The sequence below is a fragment of the Athene noctua genome, chromosome Z (assembly GCF_965140245.1).
Source record: "Athene noctua chromosome Z, bAthNoc1.hap1.1, whole genome shotgun sequence".
NCBI lineage: Eukaryota > Metazoa > Chordata > Aves > Strigiformes > Strigidae > Athene > Athene noctua.
This window is the reverse complement of record NC_134077.1, coordinates 23,929,425-23,942,125: the sequence shown is the minus strand read 5'-3', so window position 1 is coordinate 23,942,125 and position 12,701 is coordinate 23,929,425.

Genomic DNA, 12,701 nt, shown 5'->3' with positions numbered 1-12,701 from the left:
ATAATGCCAGAAAGCATCTCCATGTTCCTGGATGGAGCGTTTTATCACGGCTGCCTCCTGACTCCATATCTGTGTGTGAATTTAGAGGGTGGGAAGCTGTGTCCCATATTCTGTGTCCCATATTCTGTATTATTCTAGATATAATTAACTATACTGTGTTTACATTGTGGCCATGGGATTCTCCTGCTTTTATAAATACTTTTTATATTTATTTTTAACAGGAATTGTGGATTAGTTTGCTCTTCTATCTTGAAACAAGATCCATATTTCTTCTTGATACAACTTGACTTCAGTAAACAGACCACAGAGGAATGTGGCACTTTTTTTTTTTTTTTTTAAATTGTTTCTCTAATTTCTGATGGAAGGTTACACTAGTGCATCCGTGAGTTGATTACTATTAAAAGACACCACTTTATCAAACTTAGTTTTAAGCTCACCTGTGAAAATGACATTTAGAATTCTTGTCATTAATGCAGTTCCATTCTTAAATATTGCTGTATCTGAGAATATAGGAAGGCTCTTGTAAAAAACAGCACCCCTGACATTCCTCTATGTGCTACTTCCTGAATTCTTGACAGAAGTAGTTGCTAATAGTATATGAATTATGTGACATATGAATTATATGAATGATATGTGGATTACTATCAATTAATTTATCCTTGACATAGGTACTTGTTCAACAGTTAGACACAATGGTAAAGTGAAAGAATGAAGCATTCAGTAACATTCTGGTTTATAGATGCTGGGATTTTCTAAATGAAAGATCACCATCCACAAGAATTTCCTTTATTATCGATATTTATTTGTAATATTACTGTAACACTCCAATCTATAGAGCTTTATCCTTCAATCTCTTATGTGGTATGCACAGTGCATTCCTAATGTGAATAAAGTATTTCTGACAAAATATTAAATTTAAATAAACTATTTTCCCCAATATGCAGCACTAATACCACTTACAGTCAACAAGAGGTACATTCCTACAAAGCAGTATTTGCTGTGCTGTAGTAACATGGCATCTGCTATGTTGTCTGCTCCTGAGGGGACTCTGGAGATCATAAGACAATTTTAATTAGATCATTGGCATTCACAAAAGATGCTAAAAACTAGCACACATTAGAGTAGAACGTTGAGCCCATTACAGTTAGGTTGACTGTGAAGTTGTTTGCAGTCCCTGATTGTCTTTAATGATTTAATGATCTATCTTTAAACTGCAGAAACATTTCTGTTGTTGACCACAGGCGAATTTGTTTTGAACACTTAACTGGGAGAATAGTTAAGAAAATTGCTCAGAAAATGCATGTGGGTGATGATGGTTCCAAGAATGGATTTAAGGAACAAGCTACAACCTGTTAATTTGATGTACATGGTTATCATCTGTTATCATGATTCTCAAGTTCTGGCTAAATTCTCAATCTGCTTATAGAGTTTAGTACAATCATTTGAATCATTTTACCTTCTCCTATTTTTAAAGGCAACATGAAACTAAAAAAGGGTAATTTTGACTCTTGAAAGCTCACAAGTAAAATCCCAGGTATCCTTTGCATTTGAGAACTGATTCCCTTCATGAGAACAAACTCCCTTAATTCTGTCACTTGTAGAGTCATCTCTTGCAATTCAGTCAAGCATTCTTTCTATGGACAATGATGGATAGAAATGTATTTATTACTATTGTGGAAATGTCTCGATTTTATCATTTTACATCAGTTCTTGATCACTTCTGCTGTCCACTATCATTATCTGCAAATCATTTATATCAGACATAGTAAGAAGAAATGCTAGACTGGAATTCCCCCTGCTTAGATAAACTCTAGAGATGCATTTTGTAGCTTTGTTGGTATTGTTAAACTTCTCATAAGCATGGATGTAGAGTGCAAGCTGGCTGGCTTTAGAAATGTTGGTATTAATTAAGGCCAAAACAAGTGATGTTATATGTCTATTCAGATTTATGTGACTGAAGAAATAATACACATTTTTCATGTTTTTTGTTTTCTACTGAAAATTATAAAAAACATCTGATTTTTGAAACAGACTTCTAGAATTAAGGAATGTTTGTCACAAATAAGTATATTGGGAATCTTATTATTCAGCATCTTTTAGAAGTAATTCTTGGTCCAGCTGATACAGAACTAGATGGTTCTATAAATACTGTGGAAGGAGCAGAAAGGAGTCTAGGAAATCCTACTACCAATGTAATATTAGAAGCTGCTTATGCTGATGTAGCACTAGCTACTTCTGGTCATCATTTAAAATATTTTTGGTAACCCAAAATGTTTTGAATAGGTTGGTATTTAATCTTGGAAATGTGTCTTCATTCAGTTTGGAGTAGCCCTTCCAAAATATCTGAGTAAGAACAAATCTAGAAGTCAGTCATTTGTAATACACACACAAAAGCATTCAAAGATGGTTATATTTGAAGGAAAAGAAACCTCTGAAGAAATTAGGAACCTAAAATTAGTAAAGGATTTGGAAAAGTAAATCTTAGTGCTTCATATATCAATGCACATATTGGAAATATCAGCATACTAACATGTGAACTCATCACATAAGCTCACTGCTTCAGGTTATGACTGAAGTACAATAATATAAATACCAGTGCATATACGAATACATAGCCTTATGAGAAATAATTTTAAAATTGTTATACATAGGTTAGATTGTATTGGTGATGCTGTATGCTCTCTGTCTCTGTGTTTTGGTTTGCTTGTTTGTTTTAGACTTTATTTAAAGTCTATGTTATCCGAGGCAGGAATCAAGCATATTCTGTTTGTAGAGCAAATGTGGTAAGAATGAAGAATGATGCTTAGTTAAAGTACAGCAGTACTGTAATGAGACAAAATAGCTTGGGTGAAATCCTGGTTGTAGTCTTGAAAGCAACATATTTTTGCAATTATTTCCACTCCTCAATCAAATAAGAAGCAATTTGAGAACAGATTTACCACATATAAAACCTTGATCTTACTAAATCTGCAAGAATTGGTATTGCCAAATATGCTTTAAATCAAAATGCTCCCAAACTATTTGAGAAATGACAGCTTCTGCAAGTTTTCATATACAATCAATTTTGATGGTGTTGCTATCTCCATTTTCCTGTTCTTCCTAGCTAATAATTACTCTCTTTACCCTGTTTTGGTTAGTTTTTTAAAATCACTATTTTACCTGGTGTCCAGATGGCTTTGGTTTTAAGTTGGTTTCATCATTATTTTATGATGGAAGGGATTACTATTGAGATTTGGCTTCTCCATCAATCTATGTATGCAATATTTAAAAAAACCCCAAACACACATTTAACTATGGATGTTATTAAATCAACATTTGTTTAATTTTCTAAGACTATTTACTGCACATAAAGTATGTGTATACATCTTTACAGTACTGACTCCTACGTCATTGTTATTTGAACAACTTGTTAACACACATTCTTTCTTATTTAGCATAATCTCAAAGCACAGTTAACCTCAACTTTTTCAACAAGAAAATGTATTATTTAGCCAAATGTTTATGGAAGAAAAACATTACAAGATATGTCATTATTTTCTGTTACGATTTTATATATACACTTTGTTTAAACCTAGTATACCCAGAAGAGGGTTTTACTATGGATGACCTTTTTGCTAACCTTCCTGTTGTAGATCCACTGCTAGTAGTCAGAATTCCAGGGAGACAACTATTGAAAACTTTTTAAAGGAGATACACATCTCTTGATAGAAAGTGTGTAGAGTGATCATCTGGTCTGTTCTACATGCATATGAAAATATTAGATGTCTTAGACACTTAAAATGCTTCTTTTTGTCTCTGAGTCTGGCTCTCACAGCATTGATCTGAACAGTTCATTAATTTGATTTATTCATTTTTCCTATCCAGTATTTGTATTCTTAACTTCCAGATTTCCTCAGGTAGCAAGAATAGAAGTTGGACTTCATCCAAATGCAGAACCAGAGCACTGTAGGAGACTCAGTGAAAAATCAAGGACGGTATCTGAAGGAAAGCAATGTCTATCAATTTGTCATTAAGAAATACTTGGCTAAGGTACATGGTGATATGTTTATTGTTTTTATTCATGCCTGTGAAGCTTTATTTCCATAAAGCACAATCTGATTTATGAATTATGAGAGTATACTGGATTATAATTCTTTCCTGTTTTTTCCCTCCATTTTCAAATTTGTTCATTTACTGATATGCTTATGTGTCTTTAGTTAGATATTCCTGCCATCCTGCAGATTAGAAAACAGAGATATCAAGCCTGTTTTTTAAACTCCCTTACTCGGCTTTTAGTAAAGTTCACAGATGCAAACACTATTTTTGCATATTCAAATTAAGTACAGCTATTTGTAGCCACAATCTCTCAGTCTTATTTGCATGCAAAATGTACATGTTCAATCTGGAAGTTATTTAAGAAGGTAGCTCCAAGCAATTTCAACTCACTTTTCCAATGAATAAAAAATTCATACCAAACCAAAAATTGAATAGTTTTATTACTAATGGTTTTGCAACCTTACAGTTCAAGGCAATTTTGAAATAGGCACTTAAATGTGTACATTGACAGAACTGTCATATATGAGAATGTGACTACTTATTTCTCTCTGACACTTTTTTTTTTATGGTCATCTTTTAATCATCCAGTTTACTGGGAATTTTAATAGTGCAAATAAAGCTATGTAATACACAAAATACAAAGTACTAGGACACTAGTCTATGAGAACTTTACCAGAGTACAGCTGAAAAGAGGCAGGAAAAGATCTGTGACAGCTTCTGGCTACCCAACCCCGTAAGTCCACAGAGCTGCTACTTTATGAATATGGTAACACTTCCTCAGGTACAAGCTGCTTCACAGATTACTCACAGTTGATAATTTTGGGGTGACTGTTCCTGCAGGCATGCAGAGATGGGTTTCTGAAGGGACATGGAAATGGAGCAGGTAGAAAAGACTCTTGAGGTCAAACCCTGTTTTGAAATTCTAGTCCCCTTGTAGGGAAGTGGATTTAAGATAGAGAGGCATTGGATATAGCATATAAGGTTTTCAATGGAAAAAAGCCTTTCTGATAAAGTCCTCTCTTTACCCTTAGAAAGTCTGTGACAGAACTATTTTTGCAGGATGTAGGTCTACTGATACATCCTGGCAGTGTCACCATCTATCTTCTTTTTTAGCCTCTCATAAACATCACATAAACTTCCATAAACGTCTGGAGAGAGTGATGACTGTATCACTCTATCTTCTCACAGAATCATCTAGGCTGGAAAAGACCTTGAAGATCACTTAGTCCAATCATTAACCTAACATTGACAGTTCCCAACTACAACATATCCCTAAGCACTATGTACACCCAACTCTTAAACACCTCCAGGGATGGGGACTCCACCACTGCTCTGCGCAGCCCATTCCAACACCCAACTACCCATTCTGGAAAGAAATGCTTCCTAATATCCAGTCTAAACCTTCCCTGGCACAACTTGAGGCCATTCCCTCTTGTCCTATCACTTGTTACTTGGTTAAAGAGACTCATCCCCAGGTCTCTGCACCCTCCTTTCAGGGAGCTGTAGAGGGCGATGAGGTCTCCCCTCAGCCTCCTCTTCTCCAGACTAAACACCCCCAGTTCCCTCAGCCGCTCCCCGTACGACCTGTGCTCCAGACCCTGCACCAGCTCCGTTGCCCTTCTCTGGACACGCTCGAGTCATTCAATGTCCTTTTTGTAGTGAGGGGCCCAAAACTGAACACAGGAATCGAGGGGCGGCCTCACCAGTGCCGAGTACAGGGGTCAGATCCCTTCCCTGTCCCTGCTGGCCACGCTATTGCTGACACAAGCCAGGATGCCATTGGCCTTCTTGGCCCCCTGGGCACACTGCTGGCTCCTGTTCAGCCGGCTGTCAATCAACACCCCCAGGTCCCTCTCTGACTGGCAGCTCTCCAGCCACTCCTCCCCAAGCCTGTAGCACTGCTGGGGGTTGTTGTGGCCCAAGGGCAGCCCCCGGCATTTGCCCTTATGGAAACTCCTCCAGTTGGGCTCAGCCCATGGCTCCAGCCTGTCCAGGTCTCTCTGCAGAGCCTCCCCACCCTCGAGCAGATCAACGCTCCCACCCAACCTGGTGTCGTCTGCAAACTGACTGAGGGTGCACTCGATCCCCTCCTCTAGATCATCAATGAAGATGTTAAACAGGAGTAGCCCCAAAACCGAGCCCTGGGGGACACCACTTGTGACCGGCCGCCAACTGGATTTAACTCCGTTCACCACAACTCTTTGGGCCCGGCCATCCAGACAGTTTTTTTACCCAGTGAAGTGTGTGCCCATCCAAGCTGCAAACAGCCAGTTTCACCAGGAGAATGCTGTGGGAAACAGTGTCAGAGTCCTTACTGAGGTCAAGGTAAACAATATCCACAGCCTTTCCCTCACCCAGTAAGCAGGTTGCCCTGTCGTAGAAGGAGATCAGGTTTGTCGAGCAGGACCTGCCTTTCATAAACCTGCTGACTGGGCCTGATCGTCTGGTTGTCCCGCATGTGTTGTATGATGGTACTCAGGATGAGCTGCTCCATCAGCTTCCCAGGCACCAAAGTCAAGCTGACAGGCCTGTAATTTCCTGGACCATCCTTTTGACCCTTCTTATATATGGGTGTCACATTGGCCAATTTCCAATCAGTTAGGACCTCCCCGGTCAGCCAGGACTGCTGGTAAATGATGGAAAGCAGCTTGGCGAGCACCCCATCCAGCTCCTTCAGCACCCTTGGGTGTATCCCATCTGGTCCCATAGACTCATGTGTGTCTGTGTGATGCAGCAGGTCACTGACTGTCTCCTCCTGGATTGTGGGGGTCTTTCTCCCAGTCTCTGTCTTCTGGCTGAGGAGGCTGGATTCCCTCAGTACAAAAGTCTAGTTATTAAAGACTGAGGCAAAGAAGGCATTAAGCACCTCAGCCTTTTCCTCATCACTCATTGCCATGTTTCCTCCTGTGTCTAGCAGCGGATGGAGGCTCTCCCTGGTCTGTCTTTTGCTGCTGACATAGAAACATTTCTTGTCCTTGATTGCTGAAGCCAGATTAATTTCCAGCTGGGCTTTAGCCCTCCTGATTTCTGCCCTGCATAACCTCACAGCATCTTTGTAATCATTGTGACTCGCCAGCCCCTTCTTCCAAAGGCTGTAAACTCTCCTTTTCTCCCTGAGTTGCAGCCAAAGCTCCCTGTTCAGCCAGGGTGGCCTTCTCTGGCGCCGGCTTCTCTTATAGCACTCCAAGCACAAGTGGCAGTAATTTTGTTGTACTGCATTTTCCATGGTTACAAAATTTGGAATTAATTTAAAATAAATCAATGCCAAAAAGAAGGCTGTAAAGGAAGCTAAGACCATACTGTTATGGGAAGATCTCATTCAGTTTTGATATACCTGAGATTAAAGTGCAATATGTGGTTTTAAGATGTGATTTACTAGAGCACGTCTGAAAAATCCCACCTAAGATTTTATTCTTTACAGCCGTGCATATGGCCCTTCAGGATCTTTTTAGATTCTTCTCAGTGATGCTTGAATAAAGCTATTTCTTTCAGAACACTGTTTACTTATGAGAAGGGACAGAAGGCGATCCAAAGAATTCTTTAGATGACTGCAATAGTAACTTGCAAGTCTTCTCTGAAAGAGACTTTTGCCACCTATTCATGAACATTACAGGCTGAAATATATTCTTCTTATTTTCACACCAATAAACCATGTCCTCGTCCCAAGTTTGAAATGCAGAAGAAAAAGCTAAAAAATGGAATTTACTTACAGGTAGTTTAATATAGTGAGTAAAATCCTTTTAATTCAGTTCTCATATAGTTAAAAACATAAAACCACTCAAGAAGTGTGTCATTATTCTTTGTCATCTACATTTTTGCACTTAAATGAACAGTTTATGGCATATCCTAATACTGGCTATCTTGCATCTTGTTCAATTTTTCCTACACTCTAAAGACTGTGAATAAAATGCTGTATTTTATTGGTATTATGTCTCACCTTGTGAACTTGCAATGATGGCTCTTATTTAAAATATTTATTGCTTCATAGGCAGGAAATGCACAATATGGTGTATGGTTTTTGAACCGCCTGTACAGAGGAACAGAAAAGTCACTTAGTACTACACGCAATACCAAATATGTTTTAATCTCTTCCAGAATAGGATAGGGAAGTCTGCCTGGCATTTTGGGATAAGCACTTGGTAGATACATACTTTTGATCCTATGAATGGTGCTGAAAAGCACAAAAAAGTCTGTCTCAAAGCATTCACATTGGTTAAACCCTTCTATTTGTAATTTCGCCAAAGTAATTTATAACCCCATGCCTGTAAAAGTTTCAAAAATTCTATTGGGAGTAGATGGCTTTGTTTTGAGGAAGTGTAAAGGAATCAGGTTAAATCCACTAGAAACACTACTAGCATTTCACAAACAATGGAGACCTTGAGGTAATGCAATGATGTTCTAATTTATGATGAAAGTAGATGTTTCAAAGTTCAGTGAGAAACAAAAGTTCCTCATTTTCCTTCTAAATCTTTTCTTTCACTGTTCTCCCTTAGGTTCACTAGCTATGCCTCTTTATTACCATACAGCTGTGTGAATTGCTTTATTCTAATTTTTTCTCTCTTTGAAAAACCAATGAAAAATGTCACCTTTTTTTTGTCAGACCTGCTCATAGCACAAGTATCTTTTGATGGATAACAAAAGTGGCCTAATTAATGTATTCCTTACCTTGCCTTATTGACCCTGCTGCAGCAGGCATGCTGGGTGCAGGAAAGAGTCATCCTATTCACAGCCTGTCTAAAACTAATACAGCCCCCACATTACTTTAAATGGCTCATGAGAACAGGGGGCTGGAGCTCTCTAATGGGCTCCCTGATACATGCATACAGGTCAAGCAAGGTTCTTCCCACTCTCTGAATCCCATACTGGCTCCTTCCTTATCACCACATCATATTTAAACTCTTTCCTCACACAGATAATTAAAAATAAATTACTCCTTTTCACTACTCTCGTCTCCTTGTCATACTATTCAAACTCACTGATGAATTTCTTCTATTAGAATGATCAATCAACATGTTAAATTTGCATATGTACTGTTCTCAGTCCATGGATCAGAGTTTTTAATCTTTGAAAACGGGTACTACATGCTGGCATACACCATATGCATTAGACTTGGCATGTACATAGATCACTAGTGCACTCACTGCACACTGTGTTAATGGTATTTTTGAAGGATCAGATAGGAGATGTAGTACTACTGTTAAGATCTTCTTTCAAGCTGTGGATTCAAGGCCAAAGTCTTAAAACTGCACTATGTGTAACCGGCATGTAAGAAGTCTCTAGCAAAAAGCGGTAGTAGTTAAATTGAAGCTGAACTTTTAGCTTCAGCTCATCTGCATGAGATTATTCTGTGCTGCATCAAGAGAAGTGTGGCCAGCAGGTTGTGGGAGGTGATCCTCCCCCTCTGCTCTGCTCTTGTGAGACCGCACCTGCAGTGCTGTGTCCAGCTCTGGGGTCCAACAGAAGAAAGACATAGACGTGTTGGAGCAGGTCCAGAGGAGACTATGAAGACGATCGGGGGACTGGAGCACCTTCCTTAAAAGGACGGGCTGAGAGAGGTTGTTCAGCTTGGAGAAGGCTCTGGGGAGACCTTACCCTGGCTTTCCAGTACTTAAAGGGGGCTACAGGAAAGACGGGGAGGACTTTAAATGCTTTAAACCTCAGGTTTTTATTATAACCTATAATTTTGATAAATAATCCAGACTTCATGGATGACAAAGACCATGACTGTGGAATTTGTTCAAGTTTATGTAGGATGAATTATTCATTACCAAATCTCTACTTTCAATCATAGAATCATTGAATGCTTTGGGTTGGAAGGGACCTTAAAGATCATCTAGTTCCAAGCTCCCTGCCAAGTCCCCAGGGCAGGGACACCTTCCGCTAGACCAGGTTGCTCAAAGACCCGTCCAACCTGACATTGGACACTGCCAGGGCGGGGACACTCACAACTTCTTTGGGCAGCCTGTTCCAGTGTTCACAGGAAAGAACTTCTTCCTAATACCTAAGCTAAATCTGTCCTCTTTCAGTATAAAATCATTACCCCTCATCCTACTGCTATATTCCCTGATAAAGAATTCCTCCTCATCTTTCCTGTAGGCCCTCAGTAAGATCTTCCCAGAGCCTTTTCTTCTCCAGGCTGAACAACACCAACTCTCTCAGCCTTTCCTCATAGGAGAGATGTTCCATCCCTCTGATCATTTTTGTGGCCTCCTCTGACCTGCTCCAACAGGCCCATGTCTTTCTTATGCTGGGGGCCCCAGAGCTGGACACAGCCCTGCAGGTGGGGTTCCATGAGAGTAGAGCAGAGGGGGAGAATCACCTCCCTGCTGGCCACACTTCTCTTGATGCAGCCCAGGACATGGTTGGCTTTCTGGGCTGTGAGCACACATTGCCAGCTCATATCCAGCTTTTCATTCACCAGTACCCTTGAGTCCTTCTCCGCAGGGATGCCTTCGATGCACTCATCACCCCAATATTTTTACCTAAGACTTGAAAAGAGAAGTATCTCCAGAGTTTTTATCAGGTATGTACTCGGATATACTGTGGTTTTAATATGCTTAGTATTGTAATTATACATTCTCCCTATATATAGCAACATAAAAAAAATGTAGTAAGCACATTATATATACTACTGCATTAATTATATATTAAGAGGTTTTAAATAGACAGTGGTTTTAGCTGCATTTAAGTGTGTTTCATTTTTACAGGACCTCACAGAATGTACTGAAAGTAGCCTCATCAAACTGTTGCTGCTTTTAGAACATTGAGATTTTTTTCTCAGAAGTACGAAAAACGGTTGTTTTCTGGAAGCTGGATTAATGAAGGATCATGATGAAAAAGGGCTCTAGGTATCAACATAATCAGATCTTCAAGTTAGGCATTTACCAGGGGAACTGAAATTCAAAATAGGACTTAGAGAGAATTCCATCTATCTAGAAGAAGGTTAGATGTGGGAGAATGGGATTCACAATAGTCACATGGTGACTGGAGGACACATCTCCTAAAATATCAAAGGCATATCCAAGACTAGCATTTGCTTCTCTTCCCCTTCTCACCTATACCTCCAACGAAACCATGTTACTTAAAGATTAAATTTCTGTAAAATAGGAACTCAGAAACTCCATCTTCTGCATTTAATAATATATTTAAATTCAGATAGAATCATTCAGGTTGGAAAAGACCTTTAAGATCATGGAATCCAACTGTAATACAGTATCTTCCTATCACTTGACAGTAACGTGTTGCTGCCCCTTCTTGTGCTTACATAACCACGTAGTGCTTAGGGCATTTCTGTGGACAAGGGAAATTCTGATTCTAGGATATGTTATAACCCTTTTCCTGGAAGCGCTCTGGCCATTAAACTGTAGAAAAAGATTACTGTGACCAATGCTAAGCACACGTATCATTATACATATCAGATACTGCTATTCTAAGGGGATTTAGGTGTCCAGGACCTTTGGAGAGCATAGGCCTAATTCATTCTATGTTAACAGTTCCTTCCTGGGAATAAAGAAGAAATATTTGGAGAGCTGCAGCCACTCAATCTCCACTTTTTAAACAGTCACCTGGAGTCTGTTCTGGCAGCGCATGGGCAGTTTGCAGTGTCATCTGCCTGTGCTCCCTGCCATCTGTATGATTTCCTAATGCCAACTGGTACTGCATACGGCCAGCTATGCTGGCTCTAGTCCATGTGAGGATTCCTGCACTAAAAGGGGAGTAGAGCACAGCAAATTCAGGTGCACTATGGCTGTTGCAGCAGTACAGAAAAGGACTAGTAAGAGGCTGGATTTATCCATAATAGTAGGTCAAAAACAAGGGGCTGGTGGACAATTTTAATTGTTGAATCAGGACTTCATCCTTTCCTGTTTGGAAGACTCTCTTTTCTAGGATTTGACAAGGACTAGGACTTTTTATGAGAACATGTAGTGACAGGACAAGGGGTAACAGTTTTAAATTGCAAGAGTGTAGATTTAGATTAGATATAAGGAAGAAATTCTTTCCTGTGAGGGTGGTGAGACACTGGCACAGGCTGCCCAGAGAAGCTGCGGCTGCCCCCTCCCTGGCAGTGTCCAAGGCCAGGCTGGACGGGGCTTTGAGCAACCTGGGCTAGGGGAAGGTGTCCCTGCCCAGGGCAGGGGGTTGGAACTAGATGGTCTTTAAGGTCCCTTCCAACCCAAACTGTTCTATGATTCTATGACATTTTGTCCTTCAAATCCTTGATTTTAGGTGCACTGTGACTAGGCTACTGTGCAGTGGTTGGACTTACTGCTTTACTTTTCAGGAAGATACAGAAATTAATCACAGTTGTTGCATTTGAAGATTTTAAAAAAATCTAATACCATTTGTTAAATTTGAAAAAATTTGTTACCCTGCTTTTGAAATCTACCCATTATTAATAAGAAGTAATTTCAACATATTTAAAAACATTTTTTGTTGTATTTGCCATACATAACAATTGCACTGTTTTTCTAATATAGTGCTGAATTGTGCTTATATATAATGTTTTTCAAAGAGACAGCTTAATAGTCCTTACAAGCATCCTTTTGTACAAAAAAAGTTGTATGACTACTATAATCCCATTGCTGATCACTGATGATGCTAAGGATGGGAAGGTTTATGACTCTTAGGTTTGTGCAATAACTACTAGATTGCTTTACTTGTATTTG